General features: G+C 39.3%; 1 protein-coding gene across 4 annotated transcripts in view; it reads left to right on the forward strand.

The window, feature by feature from the left end:
- Scai (suppressor of cancer cell invasion) overlaps positions 1 to 24,824 on the forward strand; it is a 119,541-nt gene that overhangs the window by 20,029 nt on the left and 74,688 nt on the right. The window lies entirely within an intron of this gene.

Raw genomic sequence — 24,824 nt, forward strand, 5'->3', positions numbered from 1 at the left:
CTCAGATATCTAATTTGTCCAGTGGTCTTCAGATTCCTTAGTTAGATACTTTTATTCTCCTGGAAAGACAAAAACAAAACTCTGCCCCAACCCTAATTTGAGGTGTTTTTGTTTTTGGCAGGTTGTTTCTGATCAAATGAAAGGTGTTTGTTAGTCTTACAAATTAGTTTAGACTGAAGGGCCACAGTGTTTGATGAACTATCGCCTCTCCTAATCAGGTCTTTCCTGATCTAATCTAATCTTTATCTGTCTTGATGGTATCCATAGCTTTCCTTCTGTGGAAACAAAAACAAAACCTCTTCCCCAACATGACACATATCCTGACTTCCATTCTGAATAAAGTTAATAAAACATTGTGTAACCTATTTCTGAGGGCCTTTATTACCACTTTCTGTTTATTAAGCATATCTTTTAAAGTGCAATTAGATCTTTCTATAGCTGCTTGTCCTATAGGATTGTGTGGTATACCTGTAATATACTTCATATTGTAATCAGCAAAACACTTTCACTTTACCAGAGACATGCTGGAGCATTGTTAGTCTTAATTTGTATAAGTATTCCCATTATGGCCATAATGTAATAATAAATATGTAATTTCAGAATCAGCCTTTTTAGACCTTAAAGCAGTTACTCATTGAAATCCTGAATATGTATCTGTGGTATGGTGCACATATTTTAATTTTCACCACAAAATATACATCCATTTGCCAAATTTCACTTCATTGAGGACCTTTTGGGTTACTTTCCACAGGTAATGGAGTTTGGTTATACAAAGAACAAGTAGGACATTTCTTTATAATTTCCTTGGCTTGTTGGCAAGTGATAGAAAAATCTTTCTTTAAACCTTTGCTATTAACGTGGCATTTCTTATGAAATTCTGAGGCCTCTAATACATTTCCTACCAATAGCTGATCAGTTTCATCATTACCTTGTGCTAGAGGGCCTGGTATACCCATATGGGATCTGATACCTGTTGTATACAAGGGATGATTTCTATTTTTGATTATTTCTTGTAACTGAATCATCTGGAATAAGGTTAGCAGTTTTAATATGTAAAACATCTCTTCCTGCATATTGAGAGTCAGTTAAGTATATTAAGAGGTTCTGGAAAATCCAATAATACCATGGGCGTAGCATATAATTCTGACTTTTGAACAGAATCATAAGGGCTTTAAGGCACTTTAATTTCCTGACTTATAACCTGTCTTTCCTGATTTATTTGTGTCGGTATAGAATTAGGAACTCCAGAAATTGGTGTTCTTTGTATCCTGTGATGGATCCAGTTAGTTCTTTTTATAAACTGAAGTCTTTGCCAATGTTCATTTTCTGCCCATAATGAGGAAATTTCAACATTACTAAAAGGTACACAATTTCTGTTGGTTATATTCCTAATCATTGATGACGTTTCAATTTTCCTTTCAGAATCAATTCAGAAACCTTTTCTACGTAGGTCTTTAAGTTTTTACTCTGTTAGTGTGGTTAAAAAAAAATTATTCTAAGATATTATCTTCCTTCTGCATAAGAATTCTTGTAGGAGAATGCAGAGAAGGTATTATGACCAGGATACAATCAAGCTCTGAATCCAAGCAATCCACATGTGTATCCTGTTATTCCTCTTCCACCAAAACCAATTCTCTTTTAACCTCAGCTGATAATTTTCTTGACTGTTTAAGTCCTTATCACCTTGTAAGATTTTAAATAAATTACTTAATTTCTTAAGTTGTCAATCCAATTGTGGGCTATAGCCAGTTAATATCGCAGCAATTTTTGAAAATCATTAAGAGTTTGTAATTGATCTTTCTGATTTGTTCTTTTTGTGACTTACTTTTTTTTTTTTATGTTGTAGGTAATTAATAGAATCTCCTCTGTATTTTTTCAGGAGCAATTTGTAACCTGCAACAGGCTGGGAATTAGTAGTAGGCACTGTGAAGGCAAATGTGAAGGCCTGTTCTTGTAAAGATATAGTATAAAAGCAGTCTTTTAGATCAATCAGTATAATAAACCATCCTTTAGGTAATAAAGAAGAGAAGGAAAATCCAGGCTGTAAAGAGCACATTGGCTGGATCACCTTATTAATAGCTCTTAGATCTGTTACCATTCTCCATTTTTCAGATTACTTTTTAATGACAAATATAGGAGAATTCCAAGGACTGGTCAGTTCTTCAATATGTTGAGCATTTAGCTGCTCCTTTACCTGTAATTTTCCTGATGTCAAAGACCATTGTTCTATCCAGTTTTGTCAGTTAACAATTTGAGAGTCAGGGCTGTTGGTACTTTTGAAAGATTAGCAGCTGTTGCGTCCTGCTTATGTACAACCTTAATGGTTGGTGACTGTTCTTTTTTGGTTTTTCGAGACAGGATTTCTCTGTAGCTTTGGAACCTGTCCTGGACTAGCTCTGTAGATCAGGCTGGCCTCGAACTCACGGAGATCCACCTGCCTCTCCCTCCCGAGTGCTGGGATTACAGGCATGCGCTGCTGCCGCCGCCGCCGCCGCCACCACCACCACCACCCGGCCAGACTGTTCTTGATAATATCTTTTAATATTTTTCTCAGAAGCATACATTAGTTTTGGTTTAGTTCTGAGATTGAAAGAATGTTAATCTCAGGTTTTCATTTAACAAATCACATCACCCTAAATTCATTGCTATTTAGCCACATACGGCTTTAGTTTTCTTGTCTGTCCTTCTGGCCCTATATACTCGACCCATCTTGCATTTTGTTTTATCTGAGATAAAGTTCCAATCCCTAGAAGCTGAATGTTAGTGAAATTATTGTTACATCTGCGCTTGTATCTAGTTAAACCTTAAATCATAATGCTATTTATTTGGATTTTTAGCTTTGGTCTTTGATCATTTATAGAAGGTTGCCAAAATACTAGTTTTGTTGGGATCTCCTGAAAATTTTGTTTTCTACTATTTATATACTGAAAATTTGTTTTGTACTAATTATCTACAGAAGCTCTTCTGTCATCCAGAGCTTTTTTTACCCCCACAATAGCCATTAAGTTTTTTATTGCTCTGTGGATGAGTTTCCCCAAATTTGATAGTGGGGCCTGCAAGGGACCCCCTAAGATGTGTACCAGTGGCAAAGGGTTACCTTGCCTGGCCCTTGTTGATCTCCATTCATTAGTCCAATGCCGACCTTTGCCATACCTTCTGTATATTCCAGAAGGCTAGGGCCTTCTGTTTGGATTATCTCTAGAAGAAATATTGTTTCTAAGAATACCTTGCCTATAGTCCTTTTTCAGGTGACCTGGTTTACTACAGTTAAAACATCTAACCTTTTGATTTTTCTTAAAATTTTTAGAAATCACTTCTGTGAAGAATCATCATATGGGTGCTAATCTAGCCTTTAAAGGCCTAATGACCCTTCTGCATTCTGGATTCACATTTTCAAAAGCCAAATATTCAATTAATATTTGTCCAACTTCTGGATCTGATATCATTCTATTTACAGCTGAAGTCAATCTTTGTTTAAAAAAAAAAATCAGCGAAGGCTAGTTTTGGGCCTTGTTTATTTTTGGAAAAGACTGTCCTCTTTCCTGATTCTTCAACCCTGTCCCAAGCATACAAAGCTGCTGTACAGCACAGGGCCAAGGTGTGCTCATCAAATCAAATCTGTCTTTGCAAATCAGCCTACTGGCCTTCACTGAGAAGCTGTTCTTAAGAAATTTCAATACCTCTCACCCTACTTCATTTTTCTATGACCCTAGCTTCCTCTCTCCACTAGGTTTTCCATTGTAACTGAGTGCCAGCTTCCAGTATTGCTATAGCCAAATCATTCCAGTCTTGTGAAATAACTCTGTTCTGAGTGGCTCATGAATTTAACATCTGCTTCACATAAGGTGAATGCACACCATATGAAAATACTGCTTCCTTAAATATCTTCAAATCTTAACATTTCTACAAGATCCCAGTTTACTTCTGAATAGCCTTGGGGTATATATCATCTAGTGGTCATTCTTGAATGGTAACTGGATAAAATAGGGTTAGTTTTTTTTAATAACCTTGGGCTGTTCCTCTTCAGTATCATAATGCAATGGTGCAGTAGGTTCTGCTCTAAACTCCTCTGTGAATATTTTTCTTAGTTTAATTAGTAGGTCTTTGTAAGACTTGTATCTAACCACTTTAAGAATAATAAATGAGTTACTAAACTGAGGATGATTATAACAACATTATGTTGATCCCAACTAAGCTGATTATACCTTAATTTAATTTTTTAATTTTCAAACCATCCATTGTGGAACCATACAGAAACCTAACTCCCTGCATTGTAGTATTGTTCCCCATTCTTTTTTTTTTTTTTTTTTTTTTCTTAAGACAGTTTCTCTGTATAACAGTCCTGGCTGTCCTGGAACTCATCTTACAGACCAGGCTAACCTTGAACTCACAGAGATTCATTTGCCTCTGCCTCCCAAGTGCTGGGATAAAAGGCATGTGCCACCACTGCCTGGCTTGTTCCCCATTCTTTTTTTTAAATCATTATTATTATTATTATTATTATTTATACAGTGTTCTGTCTGCACATATCCCTGCAGGCCAGAAGAGGGGCCAGATCTCATTACAGATGGTTATGAGCCACCATGTTGTTGCTGGGAATTGAACTCAGGACCTTTGGAAGAGCAAGCAGTGCTCTTAATCTCTGAGCCATCTCTCCAGCCCCTCCCCATTCTTAACATGGAGAAAAACTTAAAAAAGAAAGATACTTTCCCCTTTAAGAATTCCCCAGTGTCTCACCAGATCTGCTTATGACAGTGAAGTGACTGTCAGTGCACCGAATGGCTTGGCAGAGAACACAGGAAGTGCATGGCCTGGCTGAGGGCAGCTGCAGCTGCTCATGTACAGCTGGAGGCTGAGAGTGTGTGGTGGTAACAGCTTCAGTAAAGTGGGTGTTGAGGCAGCCAGTCTGGCATGGCATTGGCCTGAGGAGGAGGATCTGGGGGAGCCTGTAACCCACAGGAAGAGGGAGCCAGCTACCTGAAAACTAGACATGGGGATGTGCAGAAGCAGCACTCATGGCAGGAATAGAGGGCATGGGGCTGCCTGAATGACAAAGCCAGCCAGGGGTGGGTGGCTAACTCTGGTGTCATTTGGAGCCCAGCCAACTGTGGCATTTGGGGCCAGGACCAGGGCACAGATGGAAGCTACTATAAAGAGTCTGCAGCATTGAGCACTGCCTAGTGATCTCGTGCCCCATGTTGGGCATCAGATGGATCATTTACCTAATTATTCTTTATCAACAAAAACTCAGGAGTCAGATATCAGGGTAAGAACATGAATGATCAGAGAAGCAGCAATGAAGCAATCCGTGACCTCCTCTCTCCCTCCTTCCTGGATACAAAAGAGCTGAGAATCTTTCTAAGTCCCACTCTACTACTTCTGTGTCTCTCTATATGTCCTAAGCCCTCCAAAACCTCTATGTCTCCACCCTCTGATTCAATGTAAACTTTATTGGCAGTCTCAGGTGTGTCAGAATGGGATCAAAATATCCTACAACACAGGATATCACTATTTAACCTTGGCTGGCTTAGAACTCAGTAGATAGAAAGCCTGGTCTCAGTCTCAAAAGATCTGCCTGCCTCTGCCTTCTCAGTCTACCACCACTGTGCCTGACCTTACTGTTATTTTTTAAGAAAAAATTGCATTAATAGAACGGATGTGTGATTGCTTTTAGTTGTTAGAGACAGGGACTTATATAGTCTAAACTGGCTTTGAACTTTCTGTGTATAGATAAGTTTGAACTTTTGATCCTCCTGCCTTGTACAGCCACATCTGGTTTATACAATGCAGGTGATCAAACCCAGGACATTGTGCATGCTTCCATCTGAAGTACAGTTCTAGCCTTTGTAGAAAGAATATACAGGGGCTAAAGCTAAACCTGAACAAGACAGAGCTTACACTTTCCATATAACCCCACAAATGTCAATGTATTTCCCTTGAAAATGTAAAATAATTGACCATATGCCTGAGTACACATTCCACAGCCTTGGGATATTAATCATGGTTACATTAAAAGAGTGGATGTCTTCTTGTGTAGCTAGGCTAGCCTCAATCTTGTGTGTGCTGAGACCATACGCATGTGTCACTGTGCCTCACTTCCCATCAGCATTACTTATTTGTATTTCTACTTCTTTTATAGTGATCTATAGCACAAGGCATCTGAGAAAAAAATATGAGTGTATATATTTATTCAAAATTCTTATCCAAAATGTATACTTTATTCACCTATTTGTTAGTAGTGTGGTGGCACTACTCTTTTTTTGTACTACCCAGAGAGCTGTGTTGTATTTAGTCTTACTTAAATTTCTTCAGGTTCTTGAAAGGGACAGTATCTCCAAACTTTTTTGCGATATGGTCTCATTATGCATCCCTGGCTGGCCTGGGACTTGCTGTATAAACCATGCTGGTCTCACAGAGATCTGTCTGCCTCTGCCTCCTGGGTGCTGGGATTAAAGGTGTGTATCACTATGCCAGGCTTAGAACTCTTATTTTTGATGACCATACTTACTTGGAGGAGTACTGCTCTGGTGTCTATAGAATGTCTCTCCACTGGGAGTTGTCTGGTGTTTTTCCTATTTAACCCACATGATGAGATTTCCATCTGTCATGTGGGAGGATACATGCTCCCCACTTGACTGGTTAGGTTATGTTAATCTTGACACCATGTTCCCTCCCTTTCCCCTGTTTTTGAGGCATTTGAGATGTGTTCTTGCTCTATAGCCCAGGCTAGCTAATCCTCCTGCTCATGTCTCCCGATTTCTGAGGTCATAGGTGTGTGCCACCATACCAGACAGTGTAATAACTATTTTAATGTCAGTAGTGGGTTGTTACTTTTCTCTCATCTTTTTTTCTTAGAACACCTTATGTAATTTTTGTTTGAGATGGCTATAGAGGTAAGTTTTAGTTAGTTTCTGTTGCCATGATAAGACATCATGACCAAGGCAAGTTATAAAAGAAAGTATTTTATTTGAGGTTCTTGGTTCCAGAGTTAGAGTCCATAACCATCATGATAGGGAGCATAAAAGTATGCAGGCATGGTGCTGGACCAGTAGCTAAGAGCTTATATACTTATCTACAAGAAGGAAACAGAGCTACCTGGAAATGGAATGGGCTTTTGAAACCACAAAACCTGCCCCCAGTGACAAACCTCATTCAACAATGCCACACCTCCCAGTCCTTCCCAAACAGTTCTACCAGTTAGGGACCAAGCATTCAAATATATGAGCCTATGGGGTCTATTCTTCTTCAAATCACCACATTCCACTCCTTGGCCCCCAGTCTTGTAGTCATGTCATTATGCAAAATGCTTTTAATCCTATTTAAAAAGTCTCCATCGTATTTTACAGTCTCAACACTGTTTCGAAGTCTAAGCTTCAAGGCAATCTCTTAATTGTAACCCCCTGTAAAATAAAAATAAAAAATAAATTGTGTATTTTTACCATACAGTGGCATGAATATATATTACCATTCCAAAAGGGAGGTATTGAGGTATAGTTTGGAAATAGTGACCCAAAGGAAGAGTAAAACGCAGCAGGGCAAATTCCAATTTCTGTAGCTCCATGTCTGATGTCAAAGGACTTATATGCATCTGTTCTTCCAGTTTTGCTGCCTGAAATAACATGTCTTTCTCTTAGTTTGGTTCCACTCCCTGCCTGCAGCTCTCCTTGTACCTTTAACATCCTGGGGTCTCCAATTAAATTAAGGCTTCACTTTCACAGTGTCACTAAATGGCCTCTCAGGACCTCCATGCAGGGACTCTCTTGACACACTCCTGGCCTCAGAGGCTCTCTTTAACCATGAAAAAAGATCCACAACCCCTTTTCTCCTGTACCCTTCATGACTCTGAAGCCAGAACCATGTGGCCAAAGCTGTCAAGTTGTGTGCCTGCTTAAGATGGAGCCTGGTATTCTCCTTGAATATTTACATAAACTTTTCTTTGTAGTTGCCTTTTAGGCAGAGAAAATAATTGGGGCCTTTTCCTTTGACAGTTGCAGGAATGTCTGTGTAGATCTTGCCCCCAGGGCACCACTCCTTTCACTCCATTTCCCATCAAGCCTCTCCTGTGTCTTTCCACACGAACCTTGACTCCAACAATAAATTTCCTGATGCTTTTTTTTTTTTTTTTTGGCTCAGGCTATACATTTCATAGTTCTTTTTGCTCTGCTTTCTTTTTCTCATTGTAGACCTACATAAGTATGATTACTAATAACCACTTGACAGAGTCACTATTAGGTTGTATTGAAATTTCCTGTGCCAACAAAATTAGTCTACAAGTTTTCAATTTAGTCTCAGGTAGATTCTTAGGACAAAGGCAAAAACAGCCACATTCTTTGCCAGCACATCACAAAAATGGTCTCTAGCCCAGTTGCTAATAATACTGCTCCCATTTGAAACATCTTAAGCTGGGCCTCCATGACCCACATTGCTTTCAGCACTACTGTCTTCCAAGTTTCTATTAGGATGGCCCATTGAGCTTTGCTCACAGGGTTCAGCTCCTTTTCTAGTCCAAAATTGACATTCCTTAATACACAAACAATAACAACAAAACCAGGATCATCAGACCTGTTACAGCAATAGTCCATTCTCTGGTACCAATTTCTGTCTTACTTTTCTGTTGCTGTGATAAGACAATATGGCCAAGGCAACTCAAAAAAAAAAAAAGACATTTAATGTGTGGCTCATGGTTCCAGAGGGTTAGAGACCATGAACATTATGGAGGGGATCATGGCAGCAGACTGTCAGGTATGGTGCAGTAGCTGAGAGCTCACATCCTTATCTGAGAGCAGGAGGCAGAGCTACCTGGGAAAGAAACCTTATAGGCTTTTGAAACCTCCAAGCCAGTGACATACCTCCTCCAACAAGATCACACTTTGTTTTTTTTTTTTTTTTTTTCTTTTTTTTTTTTTTTTTTTTTTTTTTTGGTTTTTCGAGACAGGGTTTCTCTGTGTAGCTTTGCGCCTTTCCTGGGACTCACTTGGTAGCCCAGGCTGGCCTCGAACTCACAGAAATCCGCCTGGCTCTGCCTCCCGAGTGCTGGGATTAAAGGCGTGCGCCACCACCGCCCGGCAAGATCACACTTTGTAGTTGGAAGTTTTCTCCGGTTCCCGCCATGCCCCCACAGTCCTGAGGCTTGCCTATAAAATAACCACTCAGAAGCTTATATTAATTATAACTGCATGGCCATGGCTCAAGCTTTTTGCCAGCTAGTTCTTATGTTTTAAATTAGCCCATAACTATTAATCTGTGTATTACCACATGTTCCATGGCTTTACCTGTGTCCCATACATGTTGTTTCTTGAGTGGCTCACTGGCATCTCTCCTTCTTCCTGTCTCTCTCTTTGAATTTCCTACCTGCCTCTAAGCTGCTTTGCCATAGGCCAAACAGCTTTATTTATCAGCCAATTAGAGCATTCAACTATATGAACCTATGGGTGCCATTCTCATTCAAACCACCAGAAAGTACTCAAGGTTCCATTCCTTGCTCTCCCCATCTTATATATTTCTTTACATTGTTCCCACAGGATACAGTTAAATTATTTAGAAACATTTTGATTCTTTCAGGGTCATATTTTTAAGCTTTATTAAGTGGGACTGGAATAGTATGAAGGGTTGTCATTACTAGCACGTATTATTCTTTACTACTATAGCATGACACTGTTGAATCCTGCTGCGGGCTGCAGGAATATATCATAAGAACTCAGCTGGTTATGGCAAAGTCACTACCTGGAGGGATCAGGGAATTCCTCCAGAGGAAGCCAAATCCCAAGGAGTTTTTGGTGTTACTTGGCTTGTTATATATCAGCTGTATTCTGTTATGAAAATCATGTGTGCCTTCATAGCTTTTCCAATTGACTTTTCCCTAAGAAGGGCTAACAGTGTGGACTGATCACTCTCTGGACATACATGTTCCAGGTATTTGGAGAACAGCCTCAGGAAAGGCTTTCTCTGGAATCAGATTATCTCCCTTAGCCACTTTCAAGGACTACAGGAAACACCACCCATGGGGGTGCCCAACTTCCGAGGACTAACAATGATAACAGCCCACATGCAAGTCTCCTGATTTATGGTAAATTCCACAAGGGGACACCGCCTAGGAGAGGTGGACGTTAAGTAATAGCTTTACACAATTTAGCTCGGACCCTCCCTTTATATACCGGGACTTCCAGGGCATAGGGAGGAGAAGAGAAAAGAGAATGGAAGAACGAGATGGGTAAGAACTTGAGAGGAACGAACTGAGATGGGGAAGAACTAGATTGAAGGGCTAAAAGAGAGGACTAGAGGAACAAGATGGAAGATGAGGAAGAGCCAGATGGGGAAGAACAAGATGAGGAAGAGCCAGATGAGAGAGGAGACGAGAGAGGAGCTGGTAGGGGAAAGAACTAGATAGATGAGAACCTAGAAGGGACAGAACTAGATGAAGGAATTAAGATAGAACCTAGAGGGGACCGTAGATAAATATAGAGAGAAATCAGGCAAGAAAGGAGCTAGACATGAGAACAGAACTGAAGCTGTGTATAAAGGATGTTATGCCAGAGGAATTAAAACAAGTGGATGATAGAGCTCGGAGTGCTGAGATTCTATTTCCTGAAAATAGTCCTCGCCGTTAGTAGTTTTCTCTCCTGAGCCCCTGGGATGTATGATATTGAGGCTGGTTCCTCTAATATTATACAAGAGAACCCTTAAGGATTAGAAGGCTTTCCTCCGCCTGGCTGGTGGAAAGAGGAAGTGTGTGGCTCCAGCCTCTAGTTCCTCTAATCCTGTCAGATATTCTTTCCCCTTGGCACTTTTCTTTCTCTCTTGGGCAGTTTGTTGACAGGAACTTATACAGATGGGGCTCCAGTGTTTTCTCACTGTGTAGATGCACCTGTGGGAATCTTGCTCTCTAGCTACCTTGGGGCCCCCTCATGCTCAGTCTCAGCTTTTCAAACAGAACGTCTTGGGCCTTTACCTGGAGTCCTTTTCTGTGCCTGCACCAGGTATGCTGGAGGAACAGTGAGCTGGGCAGTTGTTTTTTATCTTGACTTTAAAATGAACTGCTGTTGCCTGGTTGTTATTGTTGCAGCATTTGGAAATTGTAATTTAGCTGTCTCATTCATTTTTGGTTTGGCCAAATGTGAAAGTGTTTGAGGTATTTTCTTTTTTCTTTGCTTCTTTTCCTTTTACTGTTTTGGGTGTCCTATAGGCTGTCCTGAACTTACTGTGTAACCAAGGCCTGAGCTCATTATGCAGCTGAAAATGAAGATTATAGGCATGTGCCTCCTGCCTAGCCTTGAGATAGCTCGAATGATCTCCTTGCGTGTGCATGTGTGTTTGTGTGTATGTTTCTCTAATCACTTAATTTGATGTTTTGTTTTTTTGAGAAATAGTCTCATGCAGCCAAGGCTGGCCTTTAACTTCTGAATCTCTCTCCTCTAGCTTTCAGTGTACTTGTATGAGAAAAGCATCCCTAGGCTAGTCTTGAACTGTAACTGAGGATGACTTTGAATTTCTGATCCTCCTGCCTCTACCTCCAAAGTGCTGGGATTAAAGGCATGTGCTACCACACTTGACCTGCCTTTTTCTTTTAATGGTTAGGCACATTGCCTAGTTAAGCTATGTACTGTTTTCATTTTGGAAAATGTAGGATTGTTGAACTTTCCATTTTTGGCTTTGATACAATGTGCTTTTCTAGGAGGACAAATGGCTTATCCATGGTCATATATTGTGTAATGAGCTTATTTTCCAGTCCTGTGTTTTAGACTGTTATCATCATGATATATATGTTTAAGTTGTATACTCTCAGCCTACACCAAAAATCCCAGCACCTAAGAGGCTGAAGCAGAAAGATAGAGAATTGGAGACCAGCCTGAACTATGTAGGAAGACCTTGTCTCAAAAAAAAAAAAAAGTAATTTAAGCAAACAAAAAATTTGCATTCTCTTTGTCCTTTCTTATATGGGGGCAAATTCTGGTGTCTGTTAAAACTTTGGACCATCTAAGGCCAAGTAGATGATGTGAATTGGGTTCAAACATACTTAGGTTTATGTTGAAGTTTTTAAAGGAAAGACTAGTTCTTTCTGGCATTTCTAGTTTTATAAAAAACTTTACTTTTTATTTTTCCAGGGGTGGGGAGTATCACAGTGCAAGGGTGGAAGTCAGAGGACAGCTGACAGGAAGTCAGCTCTCTCCTTCCTTTATGTGGGTTCTAGGGCTTGAGCTCAGATTGTCAGGCATGTGTAGTAAGTGCCTTAACCAGTTGAGCCATCTGTCTGGCCCTATTTCAGTTTTGAATGTTCATTTACTTATTTTACAATGGGTTATTATTAATGGAGAAAGATGTTCAGGTTAAAAAATAAATTGAGACTAACTGTTCTTATAGCTTAAATTAATCAATTTCCATAAATCTATACCTTGCCACGTGGCTCGTGGCTTACCGGCATCTTCACATGCTGCTGGTCATGGTGGCGGCTGGCAGTAACTCTCTGATTCAGCCTTCCACTTCCCAGAATTCTTCTCTCTCCTTGTCCCGCCTATACTTCCTGCCTGGCCACTGGCCAATCAGTGTTTTATTTATTGACCAATCAGAGCAACAGATTTGACATACAGACCATCCCACAGCACAGTAGTATTGGTGTTATTTCAAAAACCTGAGTCATAGTTCAACTAGCTTTGTGAATTCTAATTTTCAAAAAAATTTTTTTTTGTTTATGTGTGCACAAGGGTATGTGTGAGTGCCATGTCACATATGTAAAAGTTAAGAGGCCAACTTGCAAAATTCAGTTCTTCTTCTACCATGTGGGTCCTGGGGATTGAATTCTGGGAATCAGCTTTAGTGGCAAATGCCTTTACCCACTGAGCCATACAGCCAGACTGAGATTACTTACACTTCTTCCCCTCTACAACATGGAGCTAAAGGGCCCATTGAGCTACATCCCCAGCATGCCAAGATTATTTCTGTTTTGGGGGTTAGAGAGATGGCTCAATGCTACACTTCCAGAGGTCCTAGGTTTGATTCCTAGCACCACCCCCATGGTAATTTACACCCATTTTTAATTCCAGTCACTGGTGATGCGATGCTCTCTTCTGGCTTCCTTGGCATCTGTACTCATATGCACATACATATAAATATACTCACAGAGTAAATAAATAAATAAATAAAACCTTATGAAAAATATTTAAGACCCATAGTTTCAATTCATTAGTCTCAATTTATTTTTTAACCTGAACATCTTTCTCCATTAATAATAACCCATTGTAAAATAAGTAAATGAACATTCAAAACTGAAATAGGGCCAGACAGATGGCTCAACTGGTTAAGGCACTTACTACACATGCCTGACAATCTGAGCTCAAGCCCTAGAACCCACATAAAGGAAGGAGAGAGCTGACTTCCTGTCAGCTGTCCTCTGACTTCCACCCTTGCACTGTGATACTCCCCACCCCTGGAAAAATAAAAAGTAAAGTTTTTTATAAAACTAGAAATGCCAGAAAGAACTAGTCTTTCCTTTAAAAACTTCAACATAAACCTAAGTATGTTTGAACCCAATTCACATCATCTACTTGGCCTTAGATGGTCCAAAGTTTTAACAGACACCAGAATTTGCCCCCATATAAGAAAGGACAAAGAGAATGCAAATTTTTTGTTTGCTTAAATTACTTTTTTTTTTTTTTTTTTTTTTTTTTTTGAGACAAGGTCTTCCTACATAGTTCAGGCTGGTCTCCAATTCTCTATCTTTCTGCTTCAGCCTCTTAGGTGCTGGGATTTTTGGTGTAGGCTGAGAGTATACAACTTAAACATATATATCATGATGATAACAGTCTAAAACACAGGACTGTGGGCAAGGCAGGAAAACTCTAGTTACACTACTGTTATAATATATGAACATTACTTTAACTTTATCAACTTGAATTTATTGCTGGTCTGTCAGATTTTAATGTCAGTACTTATGTTTAGGAGATCACTTTGCAATATTTGGAACATTATAAAATGGTGAAATAATTTGACATAATCTGACTGGAGCTGATGCTTTTAGAAACCACCATGTTTCAGAAGCCATCCTAACTTTGAGGAAATGTAAGCTCAGTGGTTAGTTTGGATTTGTTTGTTTGTTTGTTTGTTTGTTTGGTTGGTTGGTTGGTTGGTTGGTTGGTTGGTTGGTTTTGTTTTGCTTTGTTGAGACAGGGTCTCTCTGTGTAGCCCTGGCTATCCTGGAAATCACAGAAATCCACCTGTCAGTCTCCAGAGTGCTAGAGACTAAAGGTGTGTTGACACTATGTCTTACAAATTTCGAAATATTTTACTTAGTACTGATTTAACTTTTGTGTCAGCTGTAACTAGTAATTTATGGAAGAAAATTCTATTTTAGTTTTCATAGCTAATAGTGTAAAGAATTCCCCCTCAGTTAAACACACTATTAGAAATCTCTGTTTTGCAGAATCTGTGAGTTGTGTTTGTTTTGCCTTTAATGTGGTGAGATCTGACAGAAGATGATTTAATAGCTAGAATTAAACTAAAATCTTTTGGGAGGTTATTAAGTATTTGGATTCTAAAGCCTAGAGCTAAGGGCTAGAGAGGAGGCTTAGTGGTTTAGAGTGTATACTGCTTTTGCAGAAGCTCATGAGTTTGGTTCCCTGATCATGAATGTGGCAGCTTACAACCTCCTATATAATTTCAGACCCTGAGGCGCCTACATCATCTTCTGATCTCTGCTAACACCTGTACCAATACACACACATACACCACACACACACACACACACACACACACACACACACACACACACAAGAATAAAATAAACCTCTGGTTGGTATGTAAAATGAATAAAATATTTTAAATGAAAGAATAAAATAAACCTCTGGTTGGTATGTAAAATGAATAAAATATTTTAAATGAAAGAATAAAATAAACCTTTTAAAGACAAAGCTGAGGGCTAATTAAAATTACCACAAGACTATGTTGCATTCGTTAGTCATAGTATTAAGATTTAGAGTTAACTTTCTGTTTGTTCATTTTTTGTTTTTGAGACAGAATCTGTGCTAGTTTTTAATGTCAGTTTGACACATGGCTAGGGTCATTTTTGAAGAGAAAACATTTCAATTGAGAAAATGCCCCCACTACATTGACCTATGGCAAACTTGTGGTGCATTTTCTTGATTGATGGTTCATTTGAGAGGGCCCAGCAGTGCCATCCCAGGCTGTTGGCCCTGGGTGCTATAAGAAAGACTTAGCAAGCCATGGGGAGCAAGCCAGTAAGCAGCACTCCTCCATGGCCTCTGCATCAGTTCCTACCTTGAGTTCCAGACCTGACTTTCCTCAGTTATGCACTATGTTAAGGACTTGTAAGCAAAATGAACTCTGTCTCCCCCACCCCACCCCCTGAGTTGCTTTTGTCAAGGCGTTTGATCACTGCAATAGGAAGAAAAGACTAGAGTCTCACTGTGTAGCCCTGGCCATCCTGGAATTGCCTATGTAGACTAGACTAGAGTAGGTGGAGTTTTTTTGTCAGGACCACCAGCCAGCTCCCAAATAACCATATAGGCTTAATGTTAATTATAAATGCTAGACTGATAACTTAGGCTTGTTACTAACTAGCTCTTACAACTTAAATTAACCCATATTTCTTATCTACGCTCTGTCACATGGCAGTACCTTTTTTCAGCACAGCATGTTCATCCTGCTTCCTCTAAGTCTCTGGCAACTCTGTGACTCCCGCCCTTCTTCCCTGTGCTCTTTTTGTCCGAAAGTCCCACCTCACCTTTTCCTGCCTAGCTATTAGTCTGTCAGCTCTTTATTAACCAATGAGAAAAATACATATTCACAGTGTACAAAAAGAGTGTTACATAACATTTCCCCTTTTTGTCTAATTAAATAAGAAGGTTTTAACTTTATCATAGTAAAACTATATAAAACAAAACCAATTATTAAGTAAGAATTACAGTTACAATATCCAGTCCATTTGTATTTGACAAATTTAGAGAAAATACTCTATTATCTATCTTATCTTTGTGAGTATGGAGTTTTATACCTAATTTACTTTTTATCATAACTAAGGAAAACTATAAGTCTAACTATTTAGTCTTTAACTTCATCAAAGACCCCACAAGGGTTTAATAACAACAGGGACATCTGGCTGCCTGGACAATAATTCAAAATTCTTCTGTAATATTGGGGCATCCATCTTTAGCCTATAGGCCTAGTATATCTGACAGACATTTCTGAGAATCAGGGAATTTTAAAGGACTGTTTTACCTTGTCTTGGCAAAGTTTAACATTCACTTTCTTTTGTGTCCTGCTGGTCCAGTTTGGACAATTGCTAACAATTGTCAGCAATTGAGGCAAGGGCAGTTTCTTTGCCCAGTGGCTAGCTTTTACCATAAAGAAAGAAAATTCCATACAGAGTTTTTTCAGTGCCCATCATTTTCTTTTGAAGTAAATTGGTGCTGTCAGGAACAGACCAGACATGTTTCACTGTCATGAAAAAGCTTAGGTTATTAAACACCTTAAATGCCACATTCTTTAAGTCTTTAAAGTATTTGAAGACCATCTATCTAAATATATCTGTTTAACCTTGAAAACATACCTAATATGACAACAAGTTTATTATAGATAACTAACCTGTATTTCTTTTTTTTGTTTGTTTGTTTTCTTTTGTTTTTTTTTCAAGACAGGGTTTCTCTGTAGCTTTGGAGCCTGTCCTGGACTAGCTCTGTAGACCAGACTGTTCGCGAATTCACAAAAATCCACCTGCCTCTGCCTCCTGAGTGCTGGGATTACAGGCCCACCGCGCAGCTGTATTTCTTAACTATACATTACCTTTTAAAATGAGCTGCAGCCGGGCGGTGGTGGCGCACTCCTTTAATCCCAGCACTCGGGGGAGGCAGAGCCAGGCGGATCTCGGTGAGTTCGAGGCCAGCCTGGGCTACCAAGTGAGTTCCAGGAAAGGCGCAAAGCTACACAGAGAAACCCTGTCTCGAAAAAAACCAAAAAATAAAAAAATAAATAAATAAATAAATAAATAAATAAATAAAAATAAAATGAGCTGCATAAGCACAATACTCCAAACAAGAGTAGAAACATAATACAGTATAACAAAAATAACTTTAAATTTGTATCAATAAACCAAAATCTATAACAATATAAACTATTTTGAGATTAATAGTTGCTTTTTGGATTAAAGTAGATTCAATAATCTATACTTTTCATCTATCTCATCATTTCTATATTATATCTTTTTTTTCCTTTAGAAAGAGATCTTTGAATTTAACTCCTTTGTTTAGCTTTTTTCCTGACCATGACCAATAACATTTGTTACCAACCTCTCCAAATGATGACAAACATCCATAACCCATCTTTTGGGAATGTGGGCCTTGTTTTTTCTAGACTGCTTCCTGTTGTCTGGGGGCACTGGCATCTTTGGGGGAACCTTAAGAAAATCAGGATAATTCTTAAGTCCTGCCTGGAGTAGTCTGTGAGGCTGGATCACCTCAGCCAGCAGCCTTGAAGTTGTTCTGGATGTAGAACTCTGAAGAAACTGCAACAGAGGTGTTCTGAGATACTGGATCACCTGGGCCATTCATTTTTATTACTGCCTGGTCCCCTTGCTCTGAAAAACTTTTAAAGGTAACATACATGTCTGCATTAATATAAGTATACACTATGTGTTGTGCACAAGTCAGCCAAAGATGATTTGTTTTAGTTTGAGCAGGTAAAATATACATTACATGTTTTGTAGTTTTTTTAGGTTTATGTCTGTAGCCAGGATTTTCAGGGGGTCTTCCTTGATTAAACTTGATCTTCATCAATGCTGAACGAATCCACAGCCTTTCATTTTCTGTGGGCAAAGTTTAACCTCTTCCTCAAAGCAACACACCTTTTCACTTCCATTTTGAAGTCAAGATATTTTTTAAATATATAGGTTGATTTAATCTATCAACTTCCATAATCCAGTGTCTCTTAGCAACTACCACTCATTTATCAGCAATCAAAAATTCGAAGACAACACAATAACATACAAAATCCAAACTCACTGTGTATTTTCCATCTCTATGTGGCTTATTTTTTTATTATTTTACTTTTCTCTTTAAAGACTTTACTATTATTTTTAAACTACTTTTTTTTCTATGACTGCCTATACCCTGTGGGTGAATTTCTAAACAGTCTTATTAAATAAGAAACACAGAGCCAAATACAGGGGTGAAAGCCATAGAGGTGAGAGAAATAATGATAGCCACCAGCTAACCTTAGCTCACCATGCTGCCTTAGCTTCCCAAGAGAACCAGCTTCTTCCTGTCTACCTGTGCCTTTATTGCCTTGCTGTTCTGCCTTCTCATTGGTTCTTAGCCCAGCCACCTCATTTTCTCATCACTGCCTTTCTGTATAGACCTCCAGGTCTCTCTGGTTGGTACTGGGATTAAAGGCATGTGTCACTACGCTTGGCTGTGTCCTTGAACACATAGATACTCTGCCTGCTATGTGATCGGATTAAGGACGTGTGCTACCACAACCTGACTTGGTTATGGCTGGCTATGACCTCTGATCTCCGAGCAAACTTGATTAACATACAAATAAAATATCACCACAATACCCTTTCTAACTTCTCTCCCAAGCCTATGTACATTTTTTTTTGACACACTAGAACCCATTTATAGGATTTTCTTTCCATCTGAATCTGTCTTTACTTCATATTTTAATCTTTTCTGTTTGCATGAGCAAAACCTTGAACTTGCCATGTGGCTTAGCTCATCATCATGCTGATGGCTCAAGCCCACAGGCAGTGGCCAGGAGATGCCTCTCTGTATTTAGGGCCCCAGTGAGAGATTGCAGGACTAGGAAACTGTGTTTGACTTTGTGTTTTGTGTGTTTGGAACCTTTTCTTAAGCTTCCTTGGGTTTTATGTAGATATGCATTGTCAGACTTTGGGTGCCATTTGTAGGCAGTTTTTTTGTTTGTTTGTTTGTTTTGTTTTTGTTTTTGTTTTTGGTCCGGACCGCAGCCAGCTCCCAAATAACCATACAGAGACTTAATATTAATTATAAATGCTCAGCCAAGTTTATGCTTGTTACTAACTAGCTCTTACACCTTAAATTAACAAGTATTTCTTATCTATGCTCTGTCACATGGCAGTACCTTTTTTCAGCACGGCATGTTCATCTTGCTTCCTCTGAGACTCGGCCCTTTGTCTCGGCGCTCTCTTTTTTACTGCAAGTCCCGCCTAACCTTTTTCTAGCCTAGCTATTGGCAGCCAGCTCCTTATGAAGCATTGAGAGTAGTACATATTCACAGTGTACAAAAAGGTTCTACAGCAGGGGCTAACCTCGAACTCACAGAGATCCACCTGCCTCCTGAATGCTGATATTAAATGTCTACACTACAGTGCCTGGCTTGAAGTTCCTTTTTTAAGTCTGGTTACAACTGTGTAACAAGCATCATACTGGGCACTGTCATTTTTCCAGTTACTTGTGAGAGGTAAGTTTTTAGACAGTAGTGACAGATGTTGCGATGTCATCTCCATTGTGTTTTGGACTAGAACTATTGTGTTCTCTTGTCAGTTGGAGAGTCCAGTGGAATCCCTTTCTAGTGGCCAGCCTCATTTTTGGATGTAGTTAGTAAGTGTAATTTTAGTTGTGACAATAATGTTCAGGATTCATGTGATGGTGTAGCTATATGGAGCATAAAATGGGATATGCTTCCTTCCTTTGGCTCACAATCTAAATTTAGTGGGCAAGAATTTTCTTTCCTGGATGTCATTAAAAATAGAAAATACCCATCTGTCTGGAATGGATTATAGAGATGTGCCTGCAGCCTTAGAGCCAAGTATATAACTCTGGCTTCTGTCCAGCTCTAGGATTCTTAGAAAAATAGTGTGTGCTTTAATACAGAGACCAAGAGTTACAGTTGACCTTGAATTGTCCTCTAATTGTGTGGACCTAAGGAAGACCTGAGAGGATTGAGCTTTGGGGAGTAATTGAAGAAATGAAGCAGTGCTACCTGGCTAAGGAAGCAGTCGGCTTTGCAGTAGAGGCCAGTCCCAGTCCTAGTTTTATGAATATGTATGAAGTGCTTTTCTTCAGTGCTTGGAGTATAGACCCAAGTTTAGGTGATGATAGTTGTTATTATTGCAGATGTTAGTATTATTTCTGATTCCTTCTATTTAAAAAATTGCTGGCTGCATGGCATGGTGACATACTTCTTTAAGCCCAGCATTTGGAAGGCAGAGACAGGTAGTATGCTCTGTAAGTTCCAGACCAAGTAGTGCTATATATACTGAGAACCTGTCCCAAAAACATGAGCAAAAACAAACAAGCTATAAACTCTAAAAAAAAAAAATCTGCCAACTAACTGATAAAAATAGAACTTTAATTTGGATCTTAGGTTATATTAATGCATTTAACAGTGTTTGGAGTAGTGGAAATTATGTGTGAAAGGACTGAAAATCACTGCCCACAGATACAGGGAAACAGTCTAAGAGAACGCCATCAGTGCAGGGACAAGAACTTGGAGAAGAAAGCCATGGAATTCAAGGCACTGGCTTATTTATTACCAGATCTCAGGTACTTCTCTCAGTTCATTCAAAAGGTTATATCAGGTAGTAGAAAGGCTGGGAATCATCAAATTGGAAATGTACATCTAAATCAGCCCTCTGTTTATAATGCCCCAGTGGCTCCTCAGTTCCCATAGTACACAATTCCTGGAAACCTGATGCAAACCAGCTCCCCTAGCACCATCTTCCTCCTCATCAGTCTAGGTGTCACACTTCTGTTACACCTGAACTTCCTGCTGTTGCTTAGACACACCAGGAAGGTTGACTCGGTGGCCTGTATTCTTGTTTTGTTTTGTTTTTGTTTTTTTTTTCTGCCTAGAATGCCAGATTTCCCTCATGCCCGAAAAATAGAAAGCTGGGATTCAAATATATTATGCATCAGTTTGCACAGCAACATTAGTCACAGTAGCCAAAAGGATAAAACAACTCAAATGTCCATCCATGAATGAATTTATACACAAAATAATGTACACATCCAACCATACTCTGTTGTAAAAAGAAATTAAATGCTGACAGATGCAACTGAGTAAACTTTAAAGACATCTTGCTAAGTAAAATGTCAAGTATTATAAGAATTCAGCGTCGCTGGATTAATTCCTGTAGTCCCAGTACATAAAAGAAAGGATTATAAGATTGACAGTAGCCTATATTACAAAGTATAATCCTCTCTCAGAAATACCCAAAAAGAGGAGGAGGAGGAGGAGGAGGAGGAGGAGGAGGAGGAGGAGGAGGAAGACGACGATGACGACGAAGAAGACATGTAATTTCTCCATGTGCATTATTTGCACCTAAGCTTGGAGCATTCAAATTCAGGTAGAACCTAAGCCAAGGTACTGATGATAGTACTTATACTTTGTTGAAGCAAAAGCTTTTCTTAGCTAAATTCTGAGCCAGAAGGTGGTGGAGCACCCCTTTAATCCCAGCACTCAGGAGGCAGAGACAGGCTGATCTCTGAGTTCAAGGCCAGTCTGATCTACAGAGTGACTTCCAGAACAGCCAGTGCTACACAGAGAAACCCTGTCTCAAAAAAAAAAAAAAAAAAAAAATCTGTAGGGATTACATTTTGCTCAGTGTAACTTGGGGACTATCTGAATATGTTTTTTCTCAATTTTTCACATAAGGAAATGTATATTTGTCACTGCTCTAGAGGCAGTGGAAATGAGAGGCTCTGGAAGAATGATAGAGATTATAAAAGAGGCAAACTAAAGTGTCCTGCAGTAGCCAACTTTATTCAGAGCATTAGCCAATTTATACTCTGAAGGTTAAGAGGAGTCACTTGAGTAAAGTGTACAAGGACAAGCTGCATGTGACAGACATGTTTTTTCATAAAGACATATAACCCAATAGCAATAGCCAGTTGTACTGAATAATCTGAAGTAAACTCACTCCTATCCACTACACCTGTGAAGGGCACAAAAACATAATCCAAGAACAATTCTGTGTTTTTGAAGAAACCGGGGTCACAAGACTCTTGTCTTGGTTTCTTGGAGTTTTCTCACAAGCACTCAGAAATCTCCTCACATGACTCCATTCTTGGACTGTGTTCCAACAATATTATTTTTCATTTAAATTTTTTAAAGATTTTTTTTTAATGTTTTAAGTATGGGTGATTTGCCTACAACATCTGTGTCTGTGCACCACATTCATGCAGTGCCCAAGAAGGCCAGAAGAGGTTGTGAGATTCCCTGGGAATCTGCCCTGTGGGTACTAGGACAAAAACTCAGGTCTTTTGCAAGGGCAATGTCTTAGTTTGGGTTTCTATTACTGTGTTTAAATTCTATGACCAACAGCAACTTGGGGAGGAAAAAGTTTATTTAATCTTATACTTCCACATAACAGTCCATCATCAAGGGAAGTTAGGGCAGGAACTGATGCAGAGGCCATGGAGAAAGTAGGCTTGTTCCCCATGGCTTGCTCAACTTGCTTTTTTATGGAACCCATGACACCAGCCCAGTGATGGCACCACCCACAATGACTGGGCCCTCTAACATCAATCACTAAGAAAATACACTATAGCTGGGTGGTGATGGCTCACTCCTTTAATCCCACACTCGGGATGCAGAGGCAGGTGGGTCTCTGTGAGTTCAAGGCCAGCCTGGGCTACAGAGTGAGTTCCAGGAAAAGCATCAGAGGTACACAGAGAAACCCTGTCTCGAACCCTCCCTCCGCCCCCCAGAAAAGAGAAAATACACCACAGGTTTACCCACAGGCCAATCTGGTGGAAGCATTTTCTCAATTGACAGTCCCTCTTCCAAAAGGACTCTACCTTGTGTCAAGTTGATATAAAGATTAGCCACTCCAGTCCTTGTTTTTGTGTTGCTTTTTTTTTTCTTTTTCTTTCTTTCTTTCTTTCTTTTTTTTTTTTTTTTTTTTAGAATTGGAAGCAGGAAGGAGAGTATTGCTGTTGTAAATGTGCTTGCTGATTGAAGAATAGGGCACATCTCTGCAAATGAAGGAATTATTTAAGTCTATTAAAACAACAACCTGCCCCTTATATCTCTGGTTCTAGCCTGAGTAATTGCCTTTAGCATAATAGCTATTAACCACAGACAGAGTGAACATTTAATAACTAGATTGAAGACATCCCTTCACAGTGCACTAATAGGAAAAACACTACCACATTAATTCTCTCCCACGTCTGACCTGCCCTCTTTCTCAGCTTACCAGTATTGTGTTTTTCTGTATCTCACTGCCTCATTTTAGGAATTCAGAAATTATAGTGATCGTGGTAGAACATGGCAGCATGCAGGCAGACATGGTGCTAGAGAAAAAGCTAAGAGTCCTACATCTTGCAGTCAACAGGAAGTGGTCTGTGACACTAAGCGGTATCTTGAGCATAGGAGACCTCAAAGCATACTCCCTCAGTGACACACTTCCTCCAACAAGACCACACCGCCTAATAGTGCCACTCCCTTTGGGGCCATTTTCTTTCAAACCACCACACAGTGTACTACTATGTCCGGCATCAATTCTTTTCTTCTTTCCTTATTGAATCACAAGATTCAAAGGAAGAACATTTTTTGATGAAAATCATACATATCTCAATCTAAAATACTTAAATATGATAATATGATGATTTTGTATATAATCATTTTAAGACTTTAAACTCAGGTATTTACTGAACTAGAAAGTTAATACATTTTATCTACATTCACTTAATATGCATGTATATCTACACAAATACATAAAACAGTTGTCATAGAATATGATCCAAGATGTATTTTAAAAGACAAGTACAAGTTGCATAGTTTATATTGTACAATTCCACTTTCATTTAAGAAGTGTTTGATATGCAAAAAAAAAAAAGGATTTGAAATGGCATGTAGTTGTTTACTGTGAAGAACCCTAGACAATGGAGTTTGGCTTCAAGTCCTCAAGCTGAGCAGAATCGGACCTTGATATTCATAGGAAAATGACTTGCTAGAAAGAGTTTCAGAGAGGAAGAAAAGTAGGACTTCGAGGAGACTGAGGCTGGACCCCAAGCAGAGGTGTGACATCAAGAAAAGCCAGTTAAACTAAGTTAGTGACCAAAGAAAGGAAATAGAGCCTGTGGTTCTTTACTGTTCTGTGTCCTTGGGACCTCCAATGGAAGGAAGGGTAGGTCAGGAAGTACCTAGGCCCTGCATGAAGTTTTACCTTACAGAGACTGCAAGTGCTGGGTATAAGAGTGAGAGCTTGGAGTTGGAAGAAATGTGGGCAGTTTCCTGGTAATAGTTGTGGCTGACAGCTAATGAAGATTTGAAGCCAGAGACTTGGTTTTTGAAATGTACAAATTGACTTTAAACTCTCCAGGGCTAACTATTGTGGTTCCACAAAGATTTGGGCTGCTTCTCTTTGCACTGCTGTGCTATCACAGGGTTGTTGCCCAGAACTGTGTGGTCCATAATATTCAAAATGATGTTTATATCCTGTTATAAGACAGAGGGAAAAGGCAAGGAAAGAACACATTAATTCTGGTAAGAACCAGTTCTGGAAATTATATGTTACTTCAGCTCAAGTCCCATTAGCTGTGATTTAGTTTCATGGCCTCCCCTGGATGCAAGAGAAAATAGTTTTATTCTGCTTGGTCTTGTGCCCAGCTAAAATAGGAGACTGTTATGCAACTGTTTCTATAGAAGGAAGGAGCATGTATCACAGAACCATCTGTAGACATTGCCACTTTGTATTTTACAAGGATATTGGTTTGGTTGTTTTTTAGTTTCAACAAGCACAGTTTTATTTTAATTGTGCACAGGCTGGGTCTCTAGGAAGCAGAATTTGAGACAGAATTTGGTGCATGAGCTATTTAATAATACCCATAGGTTTA

Source organism: Peromyscus maniculatus, chromosome 4 (genome assembly GCF_049852395.1).
Source record: "Peromyscus maniculatus bairdii isolate BWxNUB_F1_BW_parent chromosome 4, HU_Pman_BW_mat_3.1, whole genome shotgun sequence".
Classification (NCBI taxonomy): domain Eukaryota; kingdom Metazoa; phylum Chordata; class Mammalia; order Rodentia; family Cricetidae; genus Peromyscus; species Peromyscus maniculatus.